The sequence below is a fragment of the Pongo abelii genome, chromosome 20, assembly GCF_028885655.2.
Source record: "Pongo abelii isolate AG06213 chromosome 20, NHGRI_mPonAbe1-v2.0_pri, whole genome shotgun sequence".
Lineage (NCBI taxonomy): Eukaryota > Metazoa > Chordata > Mammalia > Primates > Hominidae > Pongo > Pongo abelii.
Genome location: NC_072005.2, coordinates 55,462,603 through 55,470,289, shown reverse-complemented (window position 1 = coordinate 55,470,289; position 7,687 = coordinate 55,462,603). Strand labels below are relative to the sequence as shown.

Sequence of the window (7,687 nt, the reverse complement as noted above, 5' to 3'; positions counted from 1 at the left end):
CAGCCGCCATTGCTCTTACCGGGATCCTGGGGCCTTAGCCTTTGTCCTAGTCTAAAGGGGTTGGTGCCTGTATCCCTCTGTGGGAGGGGCAGTGGGCTGAGCCTGAGGCTTCTTCGTGAAGCGCTGTTTTGGCTTGAGCTTCTGCCACAGTCTGACCAGAACAGCATTAGGCTGTTTATCTATTTTCACAGTAGGCGTCCCTGCCACTACCTGGTCACACATTTGTTGGGGGTCCCCGACAGCCCCTTGGCTGTTTTTCCTTTGGCTCCCTTGTTTTTATCCCAGCAGCATGCACCCCTCACCTGTGCAGTTTCTGTTTCTCCTAAGCAGTGGCCCTTTGGGCTGCCTGAGACACTGGCTGTCCGATGAAGGGACTCAAGATAGATGCTAGTGTGCCACACCATTGGTTGTGTGCCTACCGTAAGATGGCATTTCTCATGCCTGCAGTGAAAAGCTCCTTGTCAGGGCCTCGGTAATGCTCAGTGTAGATAGCAAGCATCACCCCTAATTCCCAGAGGATGTCCCTCAATTCCTCCATAGTCTGTCATCACAAAGGAGATGTGGGGACATTCCTTTCTTTCTTTCTTTTTTCTTTTTGAGATGGAGTCTCCCCCTGTTGTCCAGGCTGGAGTGCAATGGCTCCATCTCAGCACACTGCAACCTCCGCCTCCCAGGTTCAAACGATTCTTCTGCCTCAGCCTCCCGAGTAGCTGGGATTACAGGCACCTGCCACGACACCAGACCAATTTTTGTATTTTTAGTAGACACGGGGTTTCACCATATTGGCCAGGCTGGTCTCAAACTCCTGATCTCATGATCCTCCTGCCTCGGCCTCCCAAAGTGCTGGGATTACAGGCCTGAGCCACTGCACCCGGCTGGGACATTCCTTTCATTTGGCCAGGATGCCTTGCAGCTCGCAACCACCCGGCTAAGGAGGGGGGGGTGGCCCGATCCTCATTATTGGTGCCATCGAGGCACCGCCTCAGGGCCGGATGGTTGGTGATGGATGCCATTTCACTCATCTCTGTTCCATGTCCCATAGACAGAGAAGCCACCCTGTGACCTACTCTCTCCCCTTCTGCCTGAACCTAGTTCCCAGCTCCACCAACTCCACTGTGGAATCCCGCACTGCGGTGTCTTCCAGGCAGGGGCAAGTCTTGCAGGGCGACCCCCTACGTCTGTGGTTGGTCGGCTTTCATCTTGGTGGTGACCAGCAAATGTGCAGAGAGGATGGGCACCTTCATGAGCTCATCCCAGGCCTCACTCTCTTCCCCACTAGAGCTCTCCATGGGGTCCCAGAACTTAGGGTCCCAGGATGATTTAGTCATGAGGGCCCTGACTCATTGACATAGCAGCCAGCAGCTTTTCAAATGGACTACTTGACAAGCCAGGGTCTCTCCATTTTGTCATCCCATGCCCGCAGGTGGGACAGTCGGTCTCTGATGTTTCAGCCTGATCTAATTAGGCATCTCTTTGTCATCGCAGCTCATCTTGTAATGGATGCACCTTCACCTGCGCCATGAGCCCGGCCCCCGAGGCTGCTCAGAGCACAGTCAGGAGTGGCCAGCCAACCGCAGCTGCCACAGCTCAGGCATCTAACTTTTGCTTAGTTAGATCCGCCTCCTGCAATAGCTCTTCCAGACCCTTCAGTGTTTTGGGGGCATCTCTGTACCCATGCCTTGGGCCTCATCCATCAAGGATAGTGGCTGTTGGGCCCCACACAGACGTGGACAGCCAGCCCGAGATGCCCCCCATTGGTATCCTCCTCTCCAATCCCATCGACTCTGCATGCACAGGATTTTCTCCGATCTCCTGCTGGGATCACTGGTTGTCGTGCCAAATATCTGTAAACTTCAGTAGCCATGGCACCAGGTTCAAGAGGCTGAAGAAAAGACCTGGAGCCAGCACACAAAACACAGGGCTTGTTTGAGGGAACTTGCAGCATGGCCCAGTGGTGGGGGGCTGGATAGGAGAACCACAACCATTTGCAAAAAGCATGCAGTTCGGGCCAGGTGCGGTGGCTCACACCTGTAATCCCAGCACTTTAGGAGGCCGAGATGGGTGGACCACTTGAGGTCAGGAGTTCGAGAACAGCCTGGCCAACATGGTGAAACCCCTTCTCTACTAATAATATAAAAATTAGCCAGGTGTGGTGGTGGGTGCCTGTAATCCCAGCTACTCGGGAGGCTGAGGCAGGAGAATTGCTTGAACTTGGGAGGCAGAGGTTGCAGTGAGCTCAGATGGTGCCACTGCACTCCAGCCTGGGCGACAGAGCGAGACTCTGTCTCAAAAAAAAGAAAAAAAAATGCAGTTCACAGGGCACTTTCACTTAGCATCCTGTCCCCGCTAGCAACCTCTACGTGGCAACCCTCATTCTCAGAGGGAGCTAAAGTTATTGCTGTCAGGTATACTTGCCATAAGGGTAGGGTTAAGGAAAGTTATTGCTATCAGATGTGTCTACCAGACACTCCCAAGCTCCCTTTTGTCCAGAGGCCTAAGGTATTCTTTTGTGACAGCTTTATTGAAACGTGACTCATATACCATACAATCAACCTATTTAAAATTTACAATTCGGCCAGGCATGGTGGCTCCTTCCTGTAATCACAGCACTTCGGGAGGCCGAGGTGGGTGGATCACTTGAGGTCAGGAATTCTAGTCCACCCTGGTCAACATGTCAAAACCCCATCTCTACTAAAAATACAAAAATTAGCTGGGCATGGTGTTGGGTGCCTGTGATCCTAGCTACTTGGGGGGCTGAGGCAGGAGAATCTCTTGAACCTGGGAGTCAGAGGTTGCAGTGAGCTGAGATCACGCTATTGCACTCCAGTCTGGGGGACAAGAGCAAAACTCTGTCTCAAAAAAAAAAAGTTTACAATTCAATGGTATTTAGTACATTCATAGAACCGCCGCATTTTGCCAAGTGGCTTTTTAGCGTTTAGTGGAATTGTTGATAGAGTTTTAAATACTGAACTATTCTTGTGGAATCAATTCTATTTAGGTGTAATGTATTATCCTTTTGATATAGTCTAGATTCTATTTGCTAATATTTAGCTTGTTCATCTCATCTTTGTAAATGAGGGTTTTTTTTTCTACTTTTTATAAATTTTGGCATTAAAGTTATGCTAGCTTCAGAAACGAAATTGAGGAGCTCTTTATTTTTTCTGTGATCCTAAGCCAGTGCTGCTCAAACTTTCATATGCTGAAAGTCACCTGGAAAGCTTGTTAAACAGATCCTTGGGCCCCATCTCCTAGTGATTTTTTTTTTTTTTCTTGAGACAGAGTCTTGCTCTTGTCACCCAGGCTGGAGTGCAATGGTGCGATCTCAGCTCACTGCAACTTCCGCCTCCCGGGTTCAAGCGATTCTCCTGCCTCAGCCTCCCGAATAGCTGGGATTACAGGTGTGCACCACCATTCCCGTCTAATTTTTGCATTTTTAGTAGAGACGGGGTTTCACCATGTTGGCCAGGCTGGTCTCTAACTCCTGACCTCGTGATCTGCCCTCCTTGGCCTCCCAAAGTGCTGGGATAACAGGCATGAGCCACTGCACCTGGCCGCCCGCTAGTGATTTTTATGTGATGAATCTGGATTCAGGTTCATTAATTTGCATTTATCACACTCCCAGGTGATGCTTATGATTCGTGGGCCACACTTTGAGCACCTGGTGTAATTGACATTAGAACCATCTGCTTTTTAAAGGTTAAATCGAACTCATCTCTGAGCCCATCTGGTCCCAGAGCCCATTTGTGCAGTAGATCTCTACTCATCTTTCCAAACCTTTCCATTAATTTTCCCCAAAATTCTTCGATTATTTTTAGTAATTTACATTTGCTAGACACTTTCAGTTTCTTCTAAGGTTTCAGATTTGTTGACCTAGAATTTCATATAGCATTTGTCCTTAAAATTCTCTCTAAATTTGATGGCTGTGTCTCTTCTCATTTTTTATGTTTTGTTATTTTTATTTATCTTTTTCTCAATCAGATTCACAAGTGGCATTTGGATTTACTTAGCATTTTTACTTTATTTTCTATCTCATTAATGTCAACTTTTTAATTACAATTTCTCTCTAGTTTGTTTTGTCTTTATTCCTCTGATTTCTCAAACTCCTGACCTAAAGTGATCCACCCGCCTTAGCCTCCCAAAGTGCTAGTATTACAGGCATGAGCCACTGCGCCCAGCCTATTCTTCTGAGTACTACGTTCCTTTATTCATCATCTTTAGTCTTCAGTAAAGTGTAATTTTTGCTGTATGTCAAAGGTTTTGATATGAAATAGTCTCCTTTTTATGCTACCTAGAAACTTTGTGATTTTCTACTTAGCTGCTTTTTAATTATCTGGAAATATATACATACATATATATATACATATATACACACATATATACATATATACATATATATACACATATATACATATATACATATATATACACATATATACATATATACACATATACATATATACACATATACATATATACACATATATACATATATACACATATACACATATATACACATATACACATATATACATATATACATATATACACATATATATATAATATATACATATATACACACACACATACACACACACACATATACACGCTTTTATGCTACCTAGAAACTTTGTAATTTTCTACTTAGCTTCTTTTTAATCCAAGGATTATCTGGAAGTGTGTGTGTGTATGTGTGTGTGTGTATATATATATATATATATATATATATATATGAGATGGGGGTCTTGCTGTGTTGCCTAGCCTGGTCTTGAACGCCTGAGCTCAAATGACCCTCTCACCACAGAAGCATATTTCTTAATTTCCAAGTCATTAAAGTTATTTTCTCTTTTAAAATTGTTCATTTCTCTTTTTTTTTTTTACGATTTTTACAAATATTGTTTATTTTAATGAAGCTGGTACAATGTCCACTTAAAACCCATATCCCAGGCCAAAAAGTACCAATAAAAAAGAGCAGAGTTCTGTCGTATCCATTTCTGCATGTATCGCTTTATTAGTTGCTAATGAAAATCAGAACTTTTCTGGGATCTTCTGACAAGATTTTTAAAAAATCTTAAAATGCCTTTTCTTCAGTGAAGCCATCTTTGGAGTTAGGCATCACTCTTACCTTATCTGTCATCTTGACTTCAACCTGATAATCCTCTTCTTTTGGTCCAGACCCTCAAATTTTAAAAGTACCTTCAGGTTAAGGAAAGGTCATTTTTCCACAGTTCAGTTCTCTGAAAAATCTCCCATCTCCCACTGACAGTCACAGTCCAGGAGTGAAGCAATCACATGCTAGAACATATCACCACAAGCCTGAAAATGCAACGTCCTGGAAAAGGTGGCCTCTCTCTGCACACGTATTTTTTTTACTTTTTTTTTTTTTATACTTTAAGTTCTAGGGTACATGGGCACAATGTGCAGATTTGTTACATATGTATACATGTGCCATGTTGGTGTGCTGCACCCGTTAACTCGTCATTTACATTAGGTATATCTCCTAATGCTATCCCTCCTCCCTCCCCCAACCCTGCGACAGGCCCTGGTGTGTGATGTTCCCCACCCTGTGTCCAAGTGCTCTTATTGTTCAATTCCCACCGATGAGTGAGAATATGCAGTGTTTAGTTTTTTGTCCTTGCGATAGTTTGCTCAGAATGATGGTTCCAGCTTCATCCATGTCCCTACAAAGGACATGAACTCATCCTTTTTTATGGCTGCATAGTATTCCATGGTGTATATGTGCCACATTTTCTTAATCCAGTCTATCATTGATGGACATTTGGGTTGGTTCCAAGTCTTTGCTATTGTGAATAGTGTGCACAGGTAATTTTTAAAAAGGAGAGGGTAGGCCAGGCGTGGTGCTTCACGCCTGTAATCCCAGCACTTTGGGAGGCCAAGGCAGGCGGATCACGACGTCAGGAGATCGAGACCATCCTGGCTAACACAGTGAAAGCCCGTCTCTACTGAAAATACAAAAAATTAGCCAGGCGTGGTGGTGGGCCTGTAGTCCCAGCTACTCGGGAGGCTGAGGCAGGAGAATGGCGTGAACCCGGGAGGCAGAGGTTGCAGTGAGCCGAGATTGCGCCACTGCACTCCAGCCTGGGCGATAGAGCAAGACTCCGTCTAAAAAAAAAAAAGAAAAAAAAGAGAGAGAGGGTAATATGAAGGGGACTGAGGCTTGATCACCAAAAATCAGCACAATGAAAACAAATAATAATGAATAATGAGCACCAGAATTCAAATTACCGGATGTTTCAAAGAGATGGGATACCAGTTTTCAATTCCATTTTGAATACCACATTACAAAGGAACTATTTTTAAAAATAAAGGATTAAAGGATCGAGGGAAAATAAAAAAAGAATAAGCTGTTGAATGACCACCGCCGCCCCTCCACCCCGTTTGTTCCTGATAAACTTCAATCACACCTTCCTCCATTCCCAGTTCTTTTGGAGTATGATTATCAGCAATTCTCTGAGCCTCAAAGAGAAACCGAGTGAATTCATTGGAACACCCTGTCTTTGACAGTATGATTGAGTTTCTTGAGATGTGTTGTCATTTTCACTTTGAAGTGAGTCTCACTGCTATCCTGTCCAGTGACTTTAATATATTCACCTTCCTTCTTATCCCCCAAGTCCTCAGTTGAAGGTTTTGCCTCCTGGTCAGACATGATGACAGTGGCTTCACCCAGGGGTCTCCACACAGCAGCGGCCTCGGGTAGGCAGAACCTCACTCCAGGGTTCACAAATCCATCTCCCTTCCCTAAAATTGTTCATTTCTAATATGACTAAGTATTAAATCATATTTGTTTGCATTATTCAATTTCTCTGTCCTTTTTTTCTCTACTAGATCTGTGAGTTCTGAAAAAGTTGTATGATAATTGCCATTGTAGTTATATTTTGATCAATTTCTTTTTGATTTTATACGTGTTTTGCCTTAAATCTTTAGCTCTCCAGTTGTTTGGTACATATAGGTTTGTGGCTGTTATGTTTTTCTTTGCGTGTTGAGCATGTACTATACAATGTCTGGAATGTGCTCGGTACTTTTAATCTTAAATACTCTATTTCCTGATACTCAGATTTCAATCTTGGCTAGGATGGTTGGGGTATTTGCTTTATAATAAATCATTCAGGTGAACATTTCAGTTTTGTACACTTTTTGGAATATGTGTATTTTATAATAAAAAGGAGGTAGGTTAGTATGCAAGAAGAAAGCAAAACTCGCCCAAAAAAAGAAATCTGGCCGGGCGCAGTGGCTCACGCCTGTAATCCCAGCACTTTGGGAGGCCGAGGTGGGCAGATCACGAGATCAGGAGTTCAAGACCAGCCTGACGAACATGATGAAACCCCGTCTCTACTAAAAATACAAAAATTAGCCAGGCATGGTGGTGCATGCCTGAAATCTCAGCTACTTGGGAGGCTGAGGCAGGAGAATCACTTGAACCTGGGAGGTGGAGATTGCAGTGAGCCGAGATGGGGCCTCTGCACTCCAGCCTGGGTGACAGAGAAAGACCGTGTCTCAAAAAAAAAAAAAAAAAAAAATCTATAAATACATTACTAGGATTAATGAGTGAGTTTATCAAGGTTGCTGGATACAGGGTTAATAGAACAATATTAATAGCATTTCTACATACCAGGAACAAATAAATAGGTAATGAAAAAAATAAAGATAACATTTATAATAACATGAAGCT

General features: G+C 43.7%; 1 pseudogene; it reads right to left on the bottom strand.

The window, feature by feature from the left end:
• Positions 1–1,172: 1,172 nt before the first annotated feature.
• Positions 1,173–6,730, bottom strand: LOC112130199 (small ubiquitin-related modifier 1-like; annotated as a pseudogene).
• Positions 6,731–7,687: the final 957 nt, after the last annotated feature.